Genomic DNA, 26,948 nt, shown 5'->3' with positions numbered 1-26,948 from the left:
CTTTCTTGAATCTATGAATACATGTCTAGTTTGAAGGTCAATATTTCCTACAGAAAAAAATATATGAGGTGTGACAAAGAGATAACCTTGATTTTCAACAAGTACACAATACTATATATATTCTAAATGATTTTGTTTAGACTCTCTGCCTCTACTTACTAATGCAGAACTTCAGCTACTGCTGTGCCTCCCTACTCATTTCTTTATCGTATTATTGGAAATATCTAGAAGGTTTCAAACAGTTACCATGAGGGGTCTCCAGGTTCTACCTGCTCCTTCTTTCCTCAAGTAATTAACTTCTGCTCCTTCATTCCTTGGCTTCCCAAGTGATGAAATCTTCATGTTCATTCTCCACTCCATTACCCCCTTTAGATCCTATCATGACTCCAATACAGCAGACATACTTTCATTGCTGTGCACCCACTGTGTTCTTCTAACCCTTCTACTGGCCATAGAATGTGCTTGGCGTGCAGGTTCCGCTGCCTGAACTGTTGCACTTGATTCTTTGGTTTGCCCACAAGTTTTTTGTAAAATAGGGAAAATTATTTTCATTTCTTTACATTTTACTCAAAAATGTAATGAGAAGCCAGAGCTACTTGTTCTCCAATGTCTTACAACAGTCATAGGAAATCCCCAATGTAATTTTCCCTACCTCTATGTGACTCAGGTACTTGTCAGTTAGAGATTGGGTCAAAAGAAATCAAATTTCCTTAGTCTTTCTTTGAAAGAGACTTCTGTCAATTCAGTTATGTCCCATAGCTTTGGCATACATGACAGTGACCACAATATAGAACATATCCGAAAGCAGATCCTGAACAGAAAAAGAGCATAAGTAAAAAATAAAACAAAAACAAGAAACTGATAAAATCCAAATAAAGTAATTTATTTATATGTTAGGATTATACCAGCATTAAAATTTTCTTAGTTTTGGTTCTAGGGTTCAAGATGGTGGAGGAGATGGATGTGCGTTCACTTCTTCTTGAAAGAACACATAAATTACAACTAACTGCTGAACAATCATCAACAGGAAGATATAGGAACTCACCAAAAAATATACCCCACAACAAAAGACAAAGGAGAAGCCACAATGAGATGGTAGGATGCACACAGTCACAATAAAATCAAATTCCATAACTGCTGGGTGGGTGACCCACAAACTGGAGAACAATTATACCACAGAAGTCCACTCATTGGAGTGAAGCTTCTGAGCCTCATGTCAGGCTTCCCAACCTGGAGATCCAGCAATGGGAGGAGGAATCCCCAGAGAATCAGACTTTGAAGCCCAGTGAGATTTGATTGCAGGACTTTGACAGGACTGGGGGAAACAGAGACTCCACACTTGGATGGCACACACAAAATCTTGTGTGCACCAGGACCAAGGGGAAAGGAGCAGTGACTCCATAGGAGTTTGAACGAGACCTACTTGCTAGTGTTGGAGGGTCTCCTGGGTAGGGGGGATAGCTGTGGCTCACTGTGGGACCAAGGACACTGGCAGCAGAGGTTCTGGGCAGTACCCATTGGTGGGAGCCCTCCTGGAGTCTACCATTAACCCTACCAAAAAGCCTGTAGACTCCAGTGCTGGGTCACCTCAGGCCACAGAACCAACAGGGAGGGAACACAGCCCAACCCATAAGCACACAAGTGGATGAAAGTTTTACTGAGCTCTGCCCAACAGAGCAATATCCAGCTCTACCTACCACCAGTCCCTCCCATCAGGAAGCTTGCACAAGCCTTTTAGATAGCCTCATCCACCAGAGGGCAGAGAGCAGAAGCACTACAATCCTCTAGCCTGCAGAAAAAACCCCAAATCACCAAAAGATAGACAAAATGAAAAGGCATTTCTGGCAATATTATTGGAGAAATCTTCCTAGTTTAGGGTACATTAAAATTATGAATAAAATATTAAAACCACCATTTAAACAAATAACTGAAATAGTGGGTAAGATCAGAAACAACAAGAAACATCCTAGAATATGAGGGTGTTTTCAGACGAGTATATGTGTCTGGAGCATTTTTTAATTAATGAAAACCTAGGGCATGAGAACAGGAAACAAAACCTGAACTGCTTACATGATAGGAGTTCAGATCCAAGATGCTACCATAAAGCTTGGGATATCTAAAAACATCCAAAAGTGCCACCCCCTGTGTCAAACAGACAAAAATGTCCTGCAATGAAAGACTTGCCTGTCATGGCCTTGTTACTGGATGGAGGCAAAAAATTCAATATAACAAAATGTCTTCTTTTAAAGTTTCTCATCTACCCTCATTGGGTTGTCAACAAAAAAAAAGCACAACCTAAAAGTTGAGAGTTATGTTTGATTCAGTGGATTTTCTGAGGACTTCAAGTCCAGGAGACAGATTCTCAGATCACTTTGAGGAACTGCTACAAAGAGGTAAGGGAGGAGCAAGGATATATAGGGATTTTTGCAGCAAACCCAGGTAGTCAGAGCACCAAAAGATTATCATTAATTAAAGAAAATCAGATATCTCAAGTTAATGAATTCAACACTGTTCTATGTATGGAAAGAAACAAAATTCTGGACCCATTGAAATCATTCTTTGAAATGCACCTTAGCTATCTAGAGCCAGTATCTTGTTCTTTCCCATCCTGAGTCTCCTCAGGGTGCATCATTGGGAGGTGTCTGCAGTAGCTAAGGGGTTGACAGTGGGCAGCCTGTTTGTCTCCATCCTGAGTTCCCTCAGGTCTCACTGCCAGGGTGACTGGCTGTAGTGGCTTGATGGCTGCAACATCCTTTGTTTACTGATATGGCAGGCAACATATTTCATTCACAGGGTTTAGAGTCAGAATTTACTAAAGCTACATGATCCCCAAAACTAGGGGCCCCCAACCACTTGACAAAAGCAATTGTAGTGCTACCTGGATGAGTATGTATTAAAGTTAGAGCAAAAATATTTGGCATAGTTAAAGTTCCATAGGATTTGAGCTTACTGTCCAAAAAACAGAAAGCACACAAGGAAACTAGAAACATGACTGAGAATTATCAAGCACAAGGGCAGAATATGAGCATATTATAATTATGTAAAATCATGAAATGTATACGTTTAATATGTTTAATAAAATAAAAGGGTATACCAAAAGCATGATTAAGGAATAAATGTTATATACAGAACTGAAAAAGAAGTTTAAAAAAAAAAAGAACTTCTAGAAATAAAGAACAAATAGTGACAGAAATAAAAACCTATTAGATGTATTGAAAACCAGGAGCAACAAAGCCAAAAAGAGAATTAGTGAACTTGTAAATATGTCAAAATATGTAATTCTGAATGTGGGAGAGATGAGATCAAAAATATTAAAAAGAAATAATGATAGAATGAAAATATATAACAATTATAATTGGCCTATCAGAGGAAAGAAAGAGAAGGTGTAACATTGAAAGAGATATTTGTTGAATATTTTCTATAATTGATGATACATTTAAATACACCAATTCAAGAAGACTAGTGGATCTCAATTTTAAAAATAAATAAATAATTAATTTGCTAGATACATTGTGATGTAATGACATATCACCAATGTCAAAGATAAAGACACAATGTGTACAAATGGCCCTTAGAGCCTCATGAAAGGGCAGGTGGTAGGGAGAATGTTAGTTTTGGTTCTCCTGAGATCAGATCTTGAAAAAAGAACTTAGGTGCAGATGGTGTCAAGGAGGAAGACATTTTTCTCTACCCTTTTAGGTTCTTTTGGCTGGTCTAAGAATTAAATTGACATGAAACATATTAACAGGAGAAAATTAAGCAGAAGTTTAATAACATGTATACATGACACACAGGAAAACTGAGTAATCACCAAAATGGCCAAAGACCTCACTTTAAATACCATCTTTAGTTAAAGACAAAAGAGGATGTTGGAGAAGTGGTTTGGGACTTCAAATGGGAGGAAGGCAATTCACATGGGGATAGAAAGCAAATATTTGGTAAACAAATGAATGCTGGGTCATGCAGAGACAATAAGACACAGAGTGGACTGTGTCCACTGATCTCTAGGCCCTGCTCAGTTACCCTCACCATACTTAGCCCATGTTCTTTGTAGATATCTCTAACGATAGCTCTATTCTGGGAAGAGGCACTTTAAATTATTTTAGGCAGTGAAAGGAGAGGTAACAAGAAAAACGTTCTAAGTCTTCTGTTTCTTAAAAACAATCAGCTTTAATTGATTCTCATTCCAAAGAGACACATTGTAGGGTGTCAAATTTTGCTCCCTTATAATAATATTATTGCATGCATGAGGTAGTGAGGAGAATATGGGCAGAAAATGATTAAGAAGATATTATTAAGGATACCACTGTGAGCAACAAGGTATTGATCCTCCCGGGAATTTCTGAGAATCTATAAAATGCCTCCAAAAATTATGTTCCTGAGGGAAGCACTGAGATTGAGAGTTGTTCTCCAGGGCACTGACTCTGCTGGACTTCCTGGCAGTGCTTGTGATCCAGCCCAGCATTCATAGTATGAGAGAAACATATGGGTAGAAAGCATATAGATGTAAAATGATCTGCCATGCAGATATCTGGGGGAATAGTTTTCCAGGCAAGTGAAATGGCATGTGCAAACTCCTAGAAAAAGGAACATTCTTAGTATGTTAAAGAATAGACAGTCTGTTAATGTGGTGGTAGCCCAAATGAGCAGAGCTGGGGAGAAGTATAAAAGGAGGTCTGAGGACTCTAGCCAGAGTCCAGGTCACTAAGGCCATTGTGATCCAGTATAAGCAATGGGAAATTTTCTGAAGCTGAGAGCAGTTATACCATTACAGATTTTACTTTAAAATGTTCATACAAATTCTTTAAGCTAGAGTAGTGACTGCTATAACAAGTAGACACCAATATAGTGACTTACGTTTGGCTCCTATATATAGACCAAAATGTTGTTAGTTTGGAAAGACTTATGGAAATTCTGCCATCATCAAAATGTGTTTTCCAAAACTGCTGTACATATCATCATCTAGCTGGAAGGAGTAAGAGCCTGGAAGTTCTCATTTAGAAATATTGATTATTCAGGCATAAAAATGACTTACAACACTTCACCACACAGCCCAATGCCTAGAACCCAATTACATTGCCACACTTAACCCCAAGGGAAATTAGGAAATATGTTCAGCTGTGCATACAAGAAAATTAAACAACAACAATGGAAACCAAAACAAAATGAAAAGACAGCCTACAGAATGGGAGAAAATATTTGCAAATGATGCGACAGACAAGGGATTCATTTACAAAATATACAAACAGCTCATACAGCTCAATATCAAAAAAAAAAAAAAAAAGAAAGAAAGAAAGAAAAGAAAGGAAAGAAAACAATCCAAAAGTGGACAGAAGATCTAAATAGATATTTCTCCAAAGACACACAGATGGCTAACAGTAACAGGAAAAGATGCTCAACATCGCTAAATATTAGAGAAGTGTAAATCAAAACTACAATGAGGTATCACCTCAAAGCAGTCAGAATGGCAATCATCTAAAAGTCTACAAATAATAAATGCTGGAAAGTGTGTGGAGAAAAAGGAACTCTCCTGCACTGTTGGTGGGAATGTAAATTGGTGAGGCCACTATGGAGAACAGTATGGAGGTTTTTTAAAAAACTAAAAATAGAGTTACTATATGATCCAGCAATCCCAACCCTGGGCATATATCCAGAGAAAACTATAGTTCAAAAAGATACATGCACATCAATGTTCATAGCAGTACTGTTTACAATAGCCAAGACATGGGAGTAAACTAAATGTCCATTGACAGATGAATGGATAAATAAGATGTGGAATATATATACATATAATGAAATATTACTCAGCCATGAAAAAGATTGAAATGATGCAATTTGCAACAACATGGATGAACTTAGACATTATCATATTAAGCGAAGTAAGTCAGAGAAAGACAAATATATGATAACGCTTAAATGTGGAATATAAAAAAAGAAACGTACTTATTTACAAAACAGAAATAGACTCACAGACATAGAAAACAAACGTATGGCTACCAAAAGGAACTGGAGAAGGGATAAATTAGGAGTTTGGGATCAAAATACACAAACTATTTTTATTAGAGTATAGTTGATTTACAATGTTGTAGTAGTTTCAGGTGTACACCAAGTGACTCAGTTATACATATATTCATTCTTTTTAAGATACATTTCTCATGTAGGTTATCACAGAATATTGACTAGTTTCCTGAGCTATACAGTAGGTCCTTGTAGGTTATTTATCTTATATATAGTAGTTTGTTTGTGTTCATCCCAAGCTCCTGATTTATTCCCACCCCCTCATGTTTTCTCTTTGATAACCATAAGTTTGTTTTCCATACTTATAAGTCTGTTTCTGTTTTATAAATACATTAATTTGCATTTTGTAAATTAGATTTCACATACGAGTGATATCATATGATATTTGACTCTCTCTGACTTAATTCACTTAGTATGATAATCTCTATGTCCATACATGTCGCTGAAAATGGCATTTTATCATTGTCTTTTAGAGCTGAGTAATATTCCATTGTATATATGTACCATATCTTCTTTATCCATTCATCTTTCAATGAATATTTAAGTTGCTTCCATGTCTTGGCTATTGTAAATACTGCTGCTATGAGCATTCGGGTGCATGTACCCATTCAGATTATGGTTTTCTCTAGATATATGCCCAGGAGTGAGATTGCTGGATCAAAGGGTAGTTCTATTTTTAGTTTTGTAAGGAATCTCCATACTGTTCTCCCTAGTAGTTATATCAATTTACGTTCCCACCAACAGTGGAAAAGGGTTCCCTTTTCTCCACACTCTCTCCAGTATTTATTGTTTGTAGACTTTTTGATGATGGCTCTTTTGACCAGTGTGAGGTGATAACTCATTGCAGTTTTGATTTGCATTTCTCTGATAATTAGCGATGTTGAGCTACTTTTATGAGCTTTTTGGTCATCTGTATGTCTTTTTTGGAGAAATGTCTATTTAGATCTTCTGCCCATATTTTGATTGGGTTGTTTGTTTTTCTGACATGAGAGCTGAATGAGCTGTTTGTATATTTTTGGAGATTAATCCCTTGCCAGTCAATTTGCTTGCAAATATTTTTTCCCATGCTATGGGGTATCTTTTCATTTTGTTGATGGTTTCCTTTGCTGTGCAGAAGCCTTTAAGTTTAATTAGTTCACATTTGTTTATTTTTGTTTGTATTTTCATTATTTTAGCAGGTGGAGCAAAAAAGGTATTACTGCAATTTATGTCAAAGAGTGTTCTGCCTATGTTTTCCTCTAAGAGATTTGTAGTATCTGGCTTACATGTAGGTCTTTGATCCACTTCAAGTTTATTTTTGTATACAGTGTTAGAGAAAGTTCTAATTTTATTCTTTTAAATATAACTGTCCAATTTTCCCAGAACCAACTATTGAAGAGACTGTATTTTCTCCATTGTATATTCTTGCCTCCCTTGCTGTAGATTAATTGACGATAGGGGTATGAGTTTATTTCTGGGCCTCCTATCCTATTCTATTGATCTAAATTTCTGTTTTTTTGCCAGTACCATACTGTTTTGATGAATGTAGTTTTGTGGTATAATCTGTACTCAGGGAGCCTGATTTCTCCACCTCTGTTTTTCTTTTTCAAGATTGCTTTGGCTATTAGAGGTCTTTTGTGTTTCTATATAAATTTTAAAGTTTTTTGCTCTAGTTCTGTGAAAAATGCCATTGGTAATCTGATAGGGATTGTGTTGCATCTGTAGATTGCCTTGGGTAGTATAGTCATTTTGAGAATATTGATTGTTCCAATCCAAGAACATGGTATATCCTTCCATCTGTTTGTGTCATCTCTTATTTCTTGCATTAGCATCTTACATCAATAATTTTTAGAGTAGAGGTCTTTTGTATCCTTATTAGGTGTATTCCTAGTATTCTTTTTGATACAGTGGTAAATGGGATTGTTTCCTTAGTTTCTCTTTCTGATCTTTTGTTGCTACTGCCTAGTAATGCAAGAGATTTTTGTGTATTAATTTTGTATCCTTCAACTTTACTGATTTCATTGATGAGCTCTAGTAGTTTTCTGGTAGCATCTTTAGGATTTTCTACTCATAGTATCATGTCATCTGCAAACAGTGAATATTTACTTTTTCTTTTCCAATTTGGATTCTTTTTTTTATCTTTTTCTTCTCTGATTACCATGGCTAGAACTTCCAAAACTATGTTTAAGTGGCGTGAGTGGACATCCTTGCCCTGTTCCTAATCTTAGAGGGAATGCTTTCAGCTTTTCACTGTTGAGTATGCTGTTACCTGTGGGTTTGTCACATATGGCCTTTATTATGTTGAGGTAAGTTCCCTCTACTCCCACTTTCTGGAAATCTTTAATTTATAAATTGGTGTTGAATTTTGTCAAAAGATTTTTCTGCATCAATTGAGGTGACCATATGGTTTTTATTCTTCAGTTTGTTAATGTGATGTATCACAGTGATTGATCTACAGATATTGAAGAATCCTTGCATCTCTGGGATAAATTCCACTTGATCATGGTGGATATTCTTTTTAATGTATTGCTGGATTCTGTTTTCTAGTATTTTGATGAGAATTTTTGTGTCTATGTTCAACAGTGATATTGGCCTATCATTTTCATTTTTGTAATTTCTTTGTCTGTATTTGGTGTCAGAGTGATGGTGGCCTCATAGAATGAGCTTGGGATTGTTCTTCCTCTGTAAATTTTTAGAAGAGTTTAAGAAGGATATGTGTTAACTCTTCTCTAAATGTTTGATAGAATTTGCCTGTGACGCTGTCTCATCCTGGACTTTGGTTTTTAGAATTTTTTTTTTTTTTTTTTTTTTTTTTTTTTTTTTGTGGTACACAGGCCTCTCACTGTTGTGGCCTCTCCCGTTGTGGAGCACAGGCTCTGGATGCACAGACTCAGCAGCCATGGCTCACGGGCCTAGCCACTCCGTGGCATGTGGGATCTTCCCAGACTGGGTCACGAACCCGTGTCCCCTGCATCAGTTAGCGGACTCTCAACCACTGCGCCACAAGGGAAGCCCTTCATTTCTTTTTTATTTCTTTGTTCTTTATTCTGTTGAGAGGCAGTGGTTTCCACCATTGTGTCTTCCAGCTCACTTATTCGTTCTTCTGCTTCAGTTATAATGCTATTGATTTCTTCTACTGTATTTTCATTTCAGTTATTCAATTGTTCATCTCTGTTTTGTTCTTTAAATATTCTATTTCTTGTTAAACGTCTCTTGTAACTTCTCAGTCTGTACCTCCATTCTTTTTATGAGGTCTTGGATCATCATTACTATCATTACTCTAAGTTCTTTTTCAGGTTGGTTGCCTAGCTCCTCTTCATTTAGTTGTTCTTATGAGTTTTTATCTTGTTCCTTCATCTGAAACATATTTCTCTACCATCTCATTTTGTCTAACTTTCTGTGTTTGTGGTCCCTTTTCTGCTAACTGGAGGATCATAGCTACTCTTGCTTCTGGTGTCTGTCCTCTTGTGGGTGAGGTTGGTTCTGAGGCTTGTGCAGCCTTCCTTGTCAAGGGACTGATACCTACCCAGTGGTGGGTGGATCTGGGTCTTCTCCCTTTGGTGGGCACTGTGGTGTCAAGGGATGTTCTTTTTTATTTTAAGTATTTTTTTACATTTATTTTATTATTTATTTACTTATTTTGGCTGCACCAGGTCTTAGTTGCAGCATGCAGGATCTTTATTTATTTATTTATTGTTGGCTGCTTTGGGTCTTTGTTGCTGTGCATGGGCTTTCTCTAGTTGCGGCAAACAGGGTTTACTCTTTGTTGCAGTGCATTGTGGTGAGTGGAGGCTGTTCTTCATTTCAGTGCATGGACTTCTCATTGTGGCGGCCTCTTCTTTTGTTGTGGAGCACAGGCTCTCAGTGCATGGGTTTCAGTAGTTGTGGCACGCGGGCTTTAGAGAGCAGGCTTGGTAGTTTTGGCACATGGACTTAGTTACTCTGTGACATGTGGGATCTTCCCAGACCAGAGCACAAGGGACATTCTTATAGGTGACTATGAGCTCAGTATGGCTTCAGGCTCCCTGTCTGCTGATGGGTGGGTATGTGTTCCTAGCCTGCTAGTTGTTTGGTCTGATGCATTTCAGCACTGGAGCTTGTAGATTGTTGGGTAACACCATGTGTTGATGTCAAAATGGTGACCTCTGGGGAAGCTCATGCTGATGAATATTCTCTGGGGTCTCTGTCACCAGTGTCCTTACCTCCCAGTGAGTCACAGCTGACCCCTGCTTCCCCAGGAGACCCTCCAAGATTTGTAGGTAAGTCCAGCCCCAGCTCCTATGGAGTTACTGCTTTGTGCTGGGTCTCAGTGTATGTGACAATTTTTGGGTGCCCTCCAAGTTTGGAGGCTCTGTTTCACCCAGTCCTGTGGAGACCCTGTACTCAAGCTTCTCTTGCCTTCAAAGCCAAATGCTTGGGGGATTCCTTCTCTCAGTGTCAGACCGTCAGACTGGGGAGCCTGACATGGGGCTCAGGACTCTCACTCTTTTGGGAGAATCTCTGTGATGTGATTATTTTCCATTTTGTGGGTGGCCCACCCAGCAAGTCTGGGATTTTATTGTCATGAAAGTGCTCCTCCTGCCATCTCATCGTGGCTCCTTCTTCGTCTTAGAATGTAAAATACCTTTTTTTGTTCCACTCTTTTTTACTGATGGTTGTTCATCAGTTAGTTGCGATTTTGGTGTTTTCATGAGAGGAGATGAGCTCTGCCTTTTTGTTTGGAATTGAAAGGCTGCTTTTAATTTGGATATGTGCAGCCTCTTTCCTCAGCAGGCACTGGCTGTTACCCCCTTGATATGGGTTCTGCAGGTACAGTGACTCTAGCCCACTCTTGGAAAAGTAGAGGTAGGCCCTGGCGCCCACTTGTGAACTTCCTAGTGGCAGGAGCTTTCTGTGCCCTCCTGGGACAATGAGGAGGGGACTGGCATCTGCATGTGAGTCTGGTAGTGGTAGCCAGTGCCCAACCCTGGAGCCCAAGATGACAGCAGTGACTCATGCCATCCCCAGAGCTCCAGTAGGCAGTGTCCTGTTACCTGGGAGCACTCAGAGAAAAAGAGGTTCTTATGGTAGTCCTGTCCCTCTCCTCATGCACCTCTTAATAATGGCACCTTGTCTCTCTGGCAGGCCCAGGCTTCTAATGAATACACCCTCAGTTGCTATGGCCCAGCCTCTTCAGGCTGTTTCCACATATCCAACTCCAGTCCTCTCCCTGGGTGTGACTTCCACAGCTTGAGCTTCAGCAGGAAGCCACTATCCACAACAGCAGAGGAGTGTCTCAGTTTGTGGAGTGCAGGGCAGTGGTGCCAACTCTCTGTGCAGCTTACTCTCCATTTTGCCTTCCACAAACTGGTTGCTGTGCTCTCCTCTTCGGCTCTGAAGCTCCCCCTCCCTCCAGTCTGATCTTACTGCTAGTGAGGAGACTTCCCAGGGTATGTGAGCCTTTCTTCCTTTACAGCTCCTTCCCTGGGGCTCAGGTCCTAGCCTGATTCCTTATTTTTCTTTTTCCTTTTGTCCTACCCAGTTATGTGGAGGTTTTTTAGTCTTTTTGGAAGTCTGAGGTATTCAGTAGCTGTTCTTTGTGAATCATTCCACTTGTAGATATATTTTCGTTTTTGTTGAAGAAGGTGAGTTCCACATCCTACTCCTCTGTCATCTTGATCTGCCCTATTTTGAGAATTTTTAAAAAAATAATTATTTTAATATTTCCAAACATTTCTGAATATTAATAAATCCAATGATTTATTGAATTTAAAATATTTTTGATTGTCCCATACTTTCCAAAGCAATCTAGGATAATGTAGGTTGTGCAACTTCACAAAACAATATGTGCTCTTATTTTCTGTAAAAACATAATTTTCCATTCTATTTTATTCTTTTTACGTTTTTTCTATTTCACTTTTAACTTCTGGCTATGACCTACTATATTAATTTTCTTTTCCAGTTGAGATTGCTACCTGTAGATCAAAAGTCAGTATGATACACTAGTTATCAGCTGGGAAATAAGCCTTGAACTTAGAATTAAAATGCTGTGTTAAAACCCTGTTACTGTTATTGTATTAGTCAGATTCAGTAGGTGTGGTTCATGGACAAGTAGCATCAACATCACCCATTTTCTTTGTGAATACAGACTTCTTACTCAGATCTATTGAATCAAGATGTATATTTTTACAAAGTTCTCAGGTGAGTCATATACACATAAAGGTTTGAGAAGCACTGAGCTAGGCAATACTGAAGTAACAAACAACTTCAAATCCTTAGTAGTTTAAAAGTGTTTATTTCTTGCTCATGCTACCTGGCCATCATATGTAAGCATGGAGGCTCTGCTCAGTACAGTCACTCAAGGATTCCTTCTTTAGGGTAGCCATGTTCTCAAACATTGCCAGTTGTTTTTCAATCTCAGGAGGGAATTTCATCAGCCTATTACAGTACCAAATAAAAAATTACTGATAGTATTTCTGCCTACTAAATACAAAATACTTTCTCTCACTTCTGCATTACTAATAAGCCTTGAACTTAGATTTTATAAATTTTTTGTATGTTTATTTCTGGATTACTTCTATTATAATGAAGTCCACATTGTCTTGTACATCTTTACAAACTTGATGTTAAGTTCATAAAAGTTGATTACATTGTGGGTTTTTATTTTTGTAGGTTAAATAACACATTTAGATTCAAAGACACTTTTCCTTTTCCAGATTAAGAAATATATCAACTGCTTTAAAAGAGAGCTTAGTGCTAGGAAACCCCCATTAAAATAAGTCACCATCTGTGCGAGGTCAGAATGAGAAGACCTTCCCTGAGTTCAGTAATGTTGATTGGTGGGATGAGCTTGACCCATAAACCTACCACCTTTGATAGCAATTTTATCTACAGAAAATGGATGAAAATTTGAAAGTATCGGTAGGTCCTGGCTGCAGTACTCTTTCTCCTGGAGAGTAAAACATAAACTACTTTACAAATTTCCCAAATGTAAAAGTCTTATAGCTACTTTTTAATTTTAGTTAGATGTTTTTAAGAGCAAATATTTTGAAAGTTAGAGGTGGCTCACCATTTTTAGTTATTGGCAGCCAATAGTCTGTTGTCTTTTAGACCACCAAACCTAGATTCCTTTTCTTCTATTTTTCTAATGAATAGTCTATACATGAAAGCAGCCCTTTCCTGTTTGCCCATTTCTGTTTCACTCTAACCTTAAGAGAACCTAATTATAGGGATGACATTTCCAGGCAATTTAATTGAACTCCTGACTTATGTTTTCCTGAATTCCAACCATGCCTTATCTAACCTGACAATTCTTTTCTTAGATAAAATGAATTAGGAATCAAGAATCAAGCAGTTAAAAAAATAACTAGCTCTCTACCTCCACTGATTCCCCTCTAAGCAATCCTCCAGGTAGATCACTTGGGTAAGATAACATCTGAAGAGTCAGCCAGTCTGCACTCAATGGAGACCAGCCAGTGGCTGAACGTGAGTTCAATAACATACATACTACAAATTTCTTTTCTAATAGCTATGAAGACCAATATGGTACATAGATCAGAAGAATATTGATAATAGGTCACAAGGTGTCTTTCCATATTTGTGTGTGTGTGTGTGTTTGTCTTTCCATATTAACTCAATCAATCCTCACTACAAGTCCATGATTATCCTCATTTAATGGTTAAGGCAACTGAAGCACAAAGAGATTAAGTAATTTTTAAACTTTGAAGTGATAGAGGATTTATGGAGACAAACTTATCAATTAGCCTTTACAATTATATTTAGAAAATCAGAAGCAGTATTTTGGACAGATTAAATGCTGCTAATACTGAATTCACATGTAGCTCTCTTTGTGCCAAGAATGTATTTCTGAAAAATGTTCAAGTTGAATTATGTGCTCAATAATTGAGATTATGATAAAAGAAAAAAAAAGTTTGGAAAGATTTCAGTTTGATGCAAATTAATGCTTTCAATAAGAGATCACAACATTCCTGAATGAAGCTCTTTAGTTTAAAAATGCATCTTCTACTACATATTTTGTTTCATGGCATGCAGAACTTGAGTTTTACATTAGTTTTTTTTTTTTTTAATATTGCAAATATATCTACCTCCTTAACATCACATTTAGGAAGCTAGGCTACCTGAAAGAAGCAAGAAGCTGTACTGTTATTTTCCTTCCCTCTATTCAAAAATCTCCTATTTAGGAGCTCAAAAATTGACAACTACTGGTCTACCCAAGAGTCAGTATTCTAGTTCTCAGTCCTTCATCAGGGCTGGTCTTATTCTCTTGTTCTAAAAGAACAAATAGATATGTGTCTACTTCTTTGGTCAACTTTATTTCACACTTACTAGAAACTAGATACATGAAAAAGATACAAAACCAATTCTTAGTTGAATTTATTAACAATGTGTTAATTCTGAGCAAAACAAACAAATAAACAAAAACATACATCTGTAATATTTTAGAAAGGTAGTTAACAGGTTAAAACAATTGTGAACATTCACTGAAGAAATATGATCACTGAATATTGTTTGTAATTTGGTTTTGTTTGGGTAAGAGGTTGGCTTCAAGCAGTAGTCCCAAGTTTGTCTACAATTTAGAATAACCTGGGACATTAAAAAAAATGAGACACCCAAGTTGCACCCTATAACAATTAAATTAGAATCTCTAGGGATGAAATTTAGGCATCAAAAGATTTTTTAAGCTCTCCAGGTGATTTCAATTTTGAGCCAAATTTGAGATCTATTGGCTCAATTATAGTTTATTCTTAAACTTACAATGGCTGTTAACATTACTTTAAAAATCCCACCAAGAACTGTATTATATCAGTTACTCTCAACTCTCTTTCTATGTTATAGAAGTCTGTTTGATAAATGAGATTATAAAGACTATTTGTATAGAGCATAGGCAAAATGATTTGTTCCTATAGTAGAAAGGTTAGTTAAACTAGTTTGAGGCTCTACAGCAATAATGAAAAAGAGTACAATTATTCTTTTTTTTTTTTTTTTTTGGTAATTATTTACTGCTTATAACAGAGGTTCTTTCCTTAGCCAAACTTCAGGTTTCTGTGAAATCACTTCTCAAATAGGTCATGACTTTTGAGCTTCTGTTTCCATCCTGGTATTGTTCAATTTTAGCAAGAATCTGACTAAGTCAATTAGTTGAATCTTCCAGGCTCCATTGCTAATCACCCTTGGCATCTGATTGGGTTCCCATACTCCACAACCCCTCATGTAGTTTATGAAGAATGTATTTTCAACAAGAATACTCTTGTATTTGGAGTTGATCCCAATCTCTTCTACTGCAAAACCCCATTGTAGTGTTTCTTACCTTGTTGAAATGGTCTTAAATAGAGTATGCCTTTCTATTTTTTAATGTGTCATGAATAACTTCTCTTTAGCATTTATTGTAACTACATGTAAAACAGCAGTAATAAATTCAAATCTTACTATATGACTTATTCCTTTCTATCAGGCCATATTATTTCTTTTTAAAAATTTATTTATTTATTTATTTTAGAAAACATGATACTCAGTTCAACTACTTCAGAAACATTGAACTTATGCAAGATTTAGTAATTATAAACTCAATGGGTGGGACTGATTCATAAGCATTTTTTACAAATCATCTTTGTGATTTTTATGTTCACTATATTTTCTGACCCAACAACTCCCTATATCTCTGTATTCTATGATGTACTCTCCAAAGCCAGTTTCTGTGTCTTTCAGTCGATTTGCATGTCCAGATTGCTTTGGTCAGGCACCTGTTCACAGGAGGTATGCAATCAATATTTTTTTCCAAGTGACTAGTCCTTGCCAGTGTTTGTGATTGCTGTATTTCATCTTGGCTTAAATCCAATAGTAGGTATATTTTCTTCTAGCTGAAGCTTCAGCAAAACAGATAGCATGTGTCTACACATTGATGTCTCTAGGAGTGGCAGAGTGACACATTTTGGTTGTAGGAAAAATTGTTTAGAAGCCTCTGAATTGACCCCTATGTATACCAAATTGATATTTTGTGCAGCTAGTTTTATCTTTACTTAAACTAGTATTCATCAAACTATCAAATGTTATGTTAGAGTTAGAACAGCTATTCTTGAAGCACCACCAAAAACAATAATTTGCATTTAAATCTTTAAATCAATCCACATCTTGTTGGCTATCACATAATTTTGATGGTAAAGAACTTGATTATGTATTTTAAGTCTTATTTACCAGAAGAAACACTATAAAGATATTTGAGCATGTTACATTTTTTGTCATTCACTGTTCTGTTTATTATACTTTCTACCATTCATCCCAGCCCTTTGCACTCTTACTCTACAAAAATGTAGTTTTTTAAGAACCCTTGTTTAGATGAAGAATCAGAAGTAGGTAAGTGCTTTGTGAAATATTGAAGGACTCTGCTCTAATCTATGGCTGATTTACCAGAATCACAGGAAAAAATAAAAACAAAAAAGAATATTCTGAGAAAACATGTAGAGTACCTTGAAACAGCTTAAAATGGACTTTATTACAAGAGTGGCAATTAAATTATTATATGAGAGAAATTAGAACTTGGGCTTTTTGAAGTGAGGACATCCTTGAATCTCACTTCAGAGAAATGTGTATGGTTTTAGCAGAGATTTTGAAAGGTTTTAGGTGTCTTTTTCTCAGGTAAGTGTAGGAGAGACTAGCTTTCAGCTGAAAAGTATTAATTACAGCTAAAACCTCCAGAGAACTCTACTACAAAGCTACAGATATAAAGGTTAAAACAAATTCCAAAGGTTTGTAAAATCCTTTATTTAGATTACACACACTCAGAAGTAGTTTTAGCATAAATCAAGCTCTGGAATTAACTCCATCTAAAATATATAAGCAGTTAGTGTGCCCTTCCTTGATTTTACATGACTACTATGGGCTTATCATTTTTTAAATATTTGTTTGTTCTGTATATGTTTATCTTTAAAATTATTTGCCATCAAAAACTCTTAGTTGATGATGCTGCAACATTAAGTTATTAATGGAAGAATGGGGATTAAAACTCCCAAACTCATTCCCAAATTTGTACAACTCAAAGCTTTGGTAATGTTCCAGAACTTTCTTAATCATAGCAATTTGTATGAAGTGTGGAGCAGAGAAACCTCCCACACGTTTCCCTCTCCCTTTCCTGCCAATGTAAAGCTGCCTCCATCACATGGTGTCTGTAGAGCTTGAAATTTTTAGCCTGGACCATTATTAATCAGCCACAATTTAGCATGGATTAGTTTATCAAGTGCAGATAGAATGAGCATGGAGAGAAATACTAAATGAGATAGGAAAATGATGTAAAGTAAGGACAGGTGATCAGGATGGGTTGAGACAGGGCATGGAAGAATGTAGAGAGAACTTAGCACTGCCAAGGAAGAAATCTGAAAATTTGGGAGTATTTTTAAAACTTTGTCTTCCAATATTTGTGGATAACTAATGTCACTTAATGAGTGGGATAGGGATGCTAAATGCTGTGATATGTGGATTTGTCCCAACACTTTCCTCACTTTCAAACGCCTTGCTGGGCATTCAAAAAGAGTTTACTTGAGTCTACAATCTAATTCCATTTTATATAAACACACATTGTCCATGATTTTCCTATACAGTGACCTTTGCAGTAAAACAATGAAAAAGTCAGTCAAATTGTTACTTTGAATCATTTAGCAAAATTTTCCCCAATTTCAGAAATACATGGTACTGGTGGTAATAATGATGTTTGTTGTTTTGTTTCACAAACGTAACACACCACTATTGGTCTGCATTTGTAGATGTCACATTATTGCTGAATCTACATAAGTGTGTTTGTACCTCTACTTCATTGTGACTTCTAGTAAAGCAGTCTTCATGATTTTACCTACTAAAATATATTTTATTATAAATTTCATTTCTTTTATTTATTCTTTGTAATTTTAGATAAGATATTAAATATTTTAAATTAAATATACACGTAAATTATATTATTTATGGATTTAATTCAAGACAACAAAGATGGCTTTACTTAAATACATACAATAAGAGGAAGACATTACACAGGCAAAGGTGGAAAACAATGAATTTGGAGTATGTGAAAAGCCTGAGGAAGACTTTTGGGAAAGAGAAAATGAGACCTCAAGGACATATTTTACTTATTCACTGACAGCTCTAGGCAACAAGTCAAGTGCAAATAAAATATTGTGATAGACTCATAAAAAAGAAGTAAACTGATAAATCCACTGATTAACAAATTCATTCAAGTATTTAATAAATACTAGAGACTAAAACACTGAAGCTGTGCTGTAGATTCAGAAAATAATAAATCCCCAATCACCAATCTCAAGTAGTTCTGGTAGGAAATCAGATACATATATAAATTATTACAATATAGTGAGGCAAGTTCAACTATAGAAATGAGCACTATGGAGGGGACCTAATCTAGTATAAAAGGTGACCTAAGGAAATCTTCTCAAAGGAGACAGGTTGACTAGAAACTTAACTGATTAGTAAGATTCAGCAAGCCACATGATGCTGAGAGAGTGTATTGAGCAGAACACTGTGTACTGGTTATCAATCCCATAGGAGAAAAACACTGGGTACGAGTTACCAATCCCAGGAGAAGATTATGACTACATGGAGGATAGTAAAGATCATCACCATGCTGACCACCAAGAATAGAAGTCCAAACACTGCTGTCCTTTGTATCTTGGTATTCGAGTCCCCAAGAAAACCACAATGTAGTCAAGCACCTGAAACAACTCTTTACTTATATAGAGAAGAAAGAGACAAAGATCAGCTTTAGTAGTGGGTAGCATGGATCTCCAGGCAGCCAATACAGGATAATTTGCCTACATGCACCCTTCTCTTGTTTCAGTAGAAGGATACCAACCCCCACCCCAAGAAGTTTGAAATACTGAGAGCTGTGGGCATGCCTAAAGGCCACTGGTATACAGGCTTAAGCAGAACAAAGGAAGACTCATTAAGCATGTAAGAGGGAAACATATTTCTACACAAGGTGACAAGCCCAACACAGGCTGTATGGGCTCTTTATCCTTTGGTAAGGAAGTGCTTATGGCTCAAGGCCCATTCTTATATGAACAAGTAGCAGTCATGGAAAGACTACATTCTTGACTGCTTTATCCAACAGGGAGCCATTAGATCTCTGGGAATATAAGCATAGAAAAGAAACAAGGTAGTAAAAAGTATGTGAATAAGATACACCCTGACGAGTGTGGAAAACATCAAGCAACAATTATGAGTCAGGAGAGAAAGGCAGAGACTGGATCTTTAAGGACCTTAGTAATTATGTAAAAGAACTATAATAATTTTAAAGAATAGAACAGAATATAAAATAGACTTTTTTTTTGAGAATTTTTTAAGGTAGAACTCACTGGTACCTGTGAGGAGGAAAGTGTTGAGGCAGATGGCAGAGGAGACAAGGTATAATAAATACACTACTGTAATAACTGAGAGATAATGAAGACCTACAATAGAGCAATGGGACAGGAGAAAACATTGTTTCAAACACATATAAATAGAGGTTGTTAAAATATACCACTATTCAGGCCCCATCAATAGAGGCTCTACACTGACTAGTCTGAGTTGGGTACTAGGTATTGGAATTTTTTTCTAAGATCCCAGGTAATTATGATACCTACTCAAGTTTGAGAAGCACTGATTTAGGTAACTACTTGTGATAATAAATCAACAGGACTTGACTGATTGGAAGTGAGAGTGAAGGACAAAGAAGACATCTAGCATGGTGCCCAGGGTTCTAGTTTGGGAAAATCTGCAAATGATGCTGTTATTAATTCAACTAGAGGAAGTAAGAGACTGAATAGATTGAAGGGAAAAATAATGTGTTCCAAATGAACATATTGAGTAGAGGTGCCTGTGGGATATTTGAATGTTTATGGTCAGCAAGCAAGTGAGTATAACACTTCAATACTTTGCAAGTTAATAAAAAAGTCAATACTTTGAAAAAGATGTACAATTTGAACGTAGACATTTTAGAGTAATCAGTATCTTGAGGGGAAAGAGGGTGGTTAAAAAACATGTCATATTATGCTTTAGGGACAGTGCGTAGAATGAGAAAGGCAGAAGACCAATAGTGAATATCTACACAATATCAATATGTCAGAGTTCAAAAGAAAAAAAACAAGCCAATTGAAGTGGCCAGAAGGTATGCTAAAAATAATAAGAACTCTTATGATCATTACCTTGAAATTTTTATTGGTTAGATTACTTATCTCCACTTTTTTTTTTCTGGGGTTTTATCTTATACTTCATTTGAAACATATCTCTGTCTCCTCATTTTGCTTATTTTTTGTGTGTCTTTATACCTATGTAGTAGGTCAATTATATTTCCCAACTTGGAGAAGTGGCTTTATGTAAGAGATGTCTTATGAGCCTCAACAGCACACTTCCATTTTGTCACCAGAGCTACATGCTCTAGGGATGTCCCTTATGTGGGCTCTGTAGGCCCTTCTGTTGGGACAGGAATGATTGTGAATGCACTGGAAGGTTGTTTGTCCCTAGTTTTTTTAGCTGTTCAGACCTGTCTCCTGCAGAGGCTGTAGTTTTGCTGGTCAAGAGGACTAGATTTTGGCATGGTTGGTTACGCAGTCCAAGGAGTCTCAGACCTGGTTCCAGCCTGCTGTTGTGTGGGGTTAAGTTCTCACAGTATGGTTACCCAACTTGTGGTGTCCCAGACTGGTATGGACAGCTTTGCTAGCAGGTAAGCTCTTGGCACTAATAGGGTAGAAGGAGGATCAAAAATGGTACTTGCCAGAAGCAGTATCCTTGTGGTAGAATGAGCTCCCCCAAATGGCTGCTGTTAGTGTCTGTGTTCTAAGGGTAGTCCCAGCTGCATCCTGCCTCTCCTTGAGGCTCTCCAAGAGCATCAGGGTGGTCTGACCCAGGATCCTCTCAAATTACTGTCTCTGTGCTGTGTCTTGGAGCATATGAGACTATGTATGTGCCCTTTAAGAGCAGAGTCTCTTGTCTTATACAGCCTTCTGGCTCTCCCATATGTAAACCCAACTGGTCTTCAAAGCTAGACATTCTGGGGACACACCTTCCCAATTTGGTACCCCTGGGATGGGGAACATGATGTGGGGTTCAGACCCCTCAGTCTTTAGGGAGAACCTCTGCAATTGGGACTATATTCCTGTTTGTGGGTCACTCATCCTTGGGGGCGGGGCTGTTGAGTGTACATGTCTTTAGCCCTCCTATCCATCTTATTGTGGCTCCTTCTATATATCTTTAGTTGTGGAAAATTTCTTATGCTAGTCTTCAGGTTGTTCTCAAAGATAGTTGTTTTGCAAGTAGTTGTGATTTTTGTGTGTCCATGGAAAGAGGTGAGCTCAGGGTCTTCTTACTCTGATATCTTATTCATACCCTTCTTGATAGCATTCATCTTTAAGGAATAATTAATTTTAGCACATTATTCACCATCTGCACAAAGATTGTTTTCTTTTGATTAAAGTCAAACAATGTTTATTACTGAAAATTTTGTAAATGCCTAAATGAGGAAACACTTCATATTTTACCACTCAAACTAAATTAATAATGCATTTTGGATATTACCTTCACATGTTTTTATTTTTTTCTGCATTTACTTTGCATGGCAAGTCAATACTTTAGCATGAAGTTGTTTCTATATTACATCACATTCATTTTATATACTATTTTAAATGGCACACTTCAATCATAGAAATTTGTCTATATTTTTTATTTTAGAATTTCATGTAAAATTTATCTGCACAAAGTTCTAAATTAAAAAATATATATTTCAAACTCTTCCCCAAAGGAATAAAGTCATCAAGGTGAATTATGCTGGGACCAGGAGAGGAGAATCGCCACAAGTAAAAGTAACGTATTTGAGTAGCTCTAATATACCTTCCCTGGGATGAGGGCTACCTACTTGTGTTAATTTAATTCCCATTCCAATTTATTAAATTAGTTAACATTGCCTTACTTTAAATAGTAGAAACTGAGACATTATTAAATTAAATAATTTACTCAAAATCCCATAGCTAGTAGTAGCAAAGCAAAGATTTGATTCCAAGTCATTTGAACTTTGGTTTAGGCATTAAGGAAGAGGTGAAGAGGGAACATTTTAGCAAGCTTCCTATTTTATTGGCTAAAATTATAAAGTGTAAAATGAAAAATATCCTCCTGCCTTGTTTCACATACCACATTTTGTTCTCTAAAAGCAAATTATTCCAATTCTTTTAACTGCTACTTACATTTAGATGTTATTTCTAGCTAATATATTTATATAGACATTCTTATTATATTTATTTTATTAATATCTTATTGATGCCTATTATGAGATTGAAAGCAATACTATGTGAAGCACTCCTGCTTCCTCCATCCCCCAAATATATTCTCATATTAAACCAGTGTACATTATTTTTGACTATGCAAATTTTTTCATTGCTGTGCTGAGCTGTGTTAGTACTATGATTAAATTACAGGTAAGAAAAGAGATTAGCTCAAGATAGCAGAGTAGAACGATATGAGCCCTTCTTACAAAAACACAAAAATCACAACAAACTGTTGAAAAACCATCGACAAAATAATACTGGAACCTATCAAAAAAAAGATACCCTACATCCAAAAACAAAAAAGAAGTCACAGTGAGATGGGAGGAGGGGGCACAGTAGCAAAGAAATCGAGTCCTATACCCTCCGGGTGGGCAACCCATGAACTGGAAAACAATTATAACACAGAAGTCGTCCAACAGGAGTGAAAGTTCTGAGCCCCAAATCATGTTTCCCACCTGGGGGTCTGGCAATGTGAGGAGGAATCCCCAGAGAATCTGTCTTTGAAGGCCAGAGGGATTTGATTGCAAGACTTCCACAGGAATGGGGGAAACAGAAACTCCACTCTTGGAGGGAACACACAAATTTGCGTGTGCACAAGGACCCAGGGAAAAAAAGCAGTGAAGCCATAAGAGACTGGACCAGACCTACCTGATAGTATTGGAGGGTACGTTGCAGAGATGGGGGGCTGTTGTGGTTCTCTGCGGGGACAAAGACACTGGCAGCAGCAGTTCTGGGAGGTACTCATTGGTGTGAGCTTTCCTGGAGGACAACTTTACCCCCACAAAAAAGCCTGTAGGCCTCAGTGCTGTGTCACCTCAGGTCAAACAATTGACAGGGAGGAAACACAGCACCACTCATCAACAGACAGGTGGATTAATGTTTTACTGAGCATGGCTCTGATCACAAGAGGGACAAGACCCAGCTCCATTCACCACTATTCTCTCCCACTGGGAAGTTTGCACAAGACTCTTAGACAAGCTCATCCACCAGAGGGAAGACAGCAAGAAGAATTGCAATCCTGCAGGCTATGGAACAGAAACCACAATCACAGAAATATAGAGAAAATGAAATGGCAGAAGAATATGTCCCAGAGGAAGGAACGAGATAAAACTCCAGGAAAACAACTAAGTGAAGTGGAGATAGGAATCCTTCTGGAAAAAGAATTCAGAATAATGATAATGAAGATGATCCAAGACCCTGGAAAAAGAATGGAGGCAAGGATGAAAGACATGCAAGAAATGTTTAATAAAGACCTTGAAAAACTAAAGAGAAACAAACAGATGAACAATGCAATGACTGAAATGCAAAACATTAGAAGGAATCAATAGCAGAAGAACTGAGACAGAAGAACAGATAAGCGACCTGGAAGACAGAATGGTGGAAATTACTGCTGTGGAAGAAAAAAAGAAAAAAAGAATGAAAAGAAATGAAGACAGGCTAAGACCTCTGGAACGACACTAAACACACCAACATTCATATTATAGGGGTCGCAGAGGAGAAAAGAGAAAGAAAGAACCCCAGAAAATATTTGAAGAGATATATGTTGAAAGCTTCCATAACATGAGAAAGGAAAGAGTTACCTAAATTCAGGAAGTGCAGAGAGTCCCAGGCAGGATAAACCTAAGGAGGAACACAGAGAGACACATAGTACTCAAACTGACAAAAATAAAAGACAAATAAAAAATATTAAAAGCAACAAGGAAAAAGCAACAAATAACATACAAGGGAACTCCCATAAGGTTATCAGCTAATCTCTCAGCAGAAACTCTGCAGACCAGTAGGGAGTGGCATGGCATATTTAAAGTGATAAAAGGGAAGAACCTACAGCCAAGAAAACTCTACCCAGCAAGGCTCCCATTCAGATTTGATGAAGAAACCAAAAGCTTTACAGATAAGCAAAAGCTAAGAGAATTCAGCACCTCCAGACCAGCTTGCAACAAATGCTAAAAAAACTTCTGTAGGCCGAAAAGAAACCAACAACTTAAATCAACCTTATGTATATATAGACTGCTGTATCAAAACCTCATTGGAATAGAAAACCCCAAAACTACAATAGATACACCAACAAAAAAGAAAAAACAACCCAAACACAACACGAAAGATGGTCATCAAACCACAAGAGAAGAAAACAAAAGACGAAGGGAAAAAAAAAAGACCTATAAAAACAAGGCCAAAACAATTAACAAAATGCCAATAGGAACTTACATATCAATATTACCTTAATGGTAAATACATTAAATGGTCCAAACAAAAGACAAAGACTGACGGAATGGAAAAAACACAAAACCTGTATATACGTTGTATACAAGAGACCCACTTCAGAACAAGGGAAACATACAGACTGAAAGGGAGAAGATGGAAAAAGATATTACATGCAAAGGGAAATCAAAAGAAAGCTGGACTAGCAATACTGATATCAGATAAAAGAGTCTTTATTTTTATTTTTGTAACATCTTTATTGGAGTCAAATTGCTTTAAATGGTGTGTTAGTTTCTGCTGTATAACAGTGAATCAGCCATATATATATATATATATATATATATATATATATATATATCCACCAGTGAAAGGGCTTCCTAGTGTGTGGAACCTTTTTCTCCTTCATGGCTCCCTTCCAGAGGTGCAGGTCCCATCCCTATTCTTTTGTCTTTGTTTTTTTTTTCTTTTTTCTTTGGCCCTATCCAGGTATGTGGGGAGTTTCCTGTCTTTTGAGAAGTCTGAGGTCTTCTGCCAGCATTCAGTAGGTGTTCTGTAGGAGTTGTTCCACATGTAGATGCATTTTTTTTCTATTTGTGGGGAGGACGTTGATCTCCATGTCTTACCCCTCTGCCATCTTGAAGGTCCTCCCAAATTATACTTCAAAATAAACTGTTATAAGAGAAAAAGGAAAACACTACATAATGATCAAGGGACCAATCCAAGAAGAAGATAATAACAACTGTAAATATATATACACCCAACATAAGAGCACCTCAATATATAAAGCAAGTTCTAACACCCATAAAGGAAGAAATCGACAGCAATACAATAATATTGTGGGACTCTAACACCCCACTCTTATCAATGGACAGATCATCCAGACAGAGAACCAAAAAGGAAACACAGGACTTAAATGACACTTTTAGGCCAGATGGACTTAATTTATATTTATAGAACATTTCATCCAAAAACAGCAGAATACACATTCTTCTCATGTGCACATGGAACGTTCTCTAGGATTGACCCAATACTGGGCAATAAAGCAAGCCTCAGTAAATTTAAGAAAATTGAAATCCTACCAAGCATCTTTTCTGACCATTAGAAATAAACTACAGGAAAAAAACTGTTAAAAACATAAACACGTGAAGGCTAAACAATATGATACTAGACACCCAGTGTAACACTGAAGAAATTAAAGAAAATTTCAAAAAAATACCTAGAGACAAATGAAAACAAAAACACAACAATCCAAAACCTATGGGATGCATCAAAATCATTTCTAAGAGGGAAGTTTATAACAATTAAAACTTACCTCAGGAAACAAGAAACATATCAAATAAACAGCCTAACCTTACACCTAAATCAACTAGAGAATGAAGAACAAATAAAACCTAAGGTTAGTAGAAGGAAAGAAATCATAAATATCAGAGCAGAAATAAATGAATAGAGATGAAGAGAGCAATAGCAAAGATCAATGAAACGGAAATCTGGTTCTTTGAAAAGACAAACAAAATTTATAAACCTTTAGCTAGACTCATCAAGAAAAAAAAGGAGAGGACTCAATAAAAGTAGAAACGAAAAAGGAGACGTTACAACTGACACCACAGAAATAAAAAAGATTATAAGAGACTGCTACAAGCAACTGTATGTCAGTAAAACAGACAACCTGGAAGAAATGGAAAATTCTTTAGAAAGGTATATTATACCAAGACTGAACCAGGAAGAATGGAAAATATAAACAGGCCAGTCACAAGTACTGAGATTGAAAGAGTGATTAAAAATATCTTCCAATAAACAAATGTCCAGGACCAGATGGCTTCACTGGCAAATTCTATCAAACAGTTAGAGAAGAGTTAAGACTTATCCTTCTGAAAGTGTTCAAAAAGTTGCAGAGGAAGGAAAACTCCCAAATTCTATGAGATCATCATCAGACTGAAACCAAAACCAGACAATGATACCACACACACACACACACACACACACAGACAAATTACAGGCTAATATCACTGATGAACATAAACGTAAGTATCCTCAACAAAATTTGAGCAATTCAAATCCAATGATACATTAAAAGGCTCATACAACATGATCAAGTGGGATTTATCCCAGGGTTGCAAGGATTCTTCAATATATGCAAAGCAAATAGTGTGATACACCATATAAACAAATTGATGAATAAGAACAATATGATCAACTCAGTAGATACAGAAAAAGCTTTTGATAAAATTCAACACCAATTTATGACAAAAACTCTCCAGAAAGTGGGCCTAGAGGGAACATACCTCAACATAATAAAGGCCATATATGACAATCTTACAGCTAACACTACACACAATTGTGAAAATCTAAAAGCATTTCCTTTAAGATCAGGAATAAGACAAGGATATCCACTCTTGCCACTTTTATTCAACACAGTTTTGGAAGTACTAGCTATGGGAATCAAAGAAGTAAAAGAAAGAAAAG

Source organism: Hyperoodon ampullatus (genome assembly GCF_949752795.1).
Source record: "Hyperoodon ampullatus genome assembly, chromosome: 19".
Taxonomy (NCBI): domain Eukaryota; kingdom Metazoa; phylum Chordata; class Mammalia; order Artiodactyla; family Ziphiidae; genus Hyperoodon; species Hyperoodon ampullatus.
Note: the sequence above shows the minus strand (reverse complement) of the source record.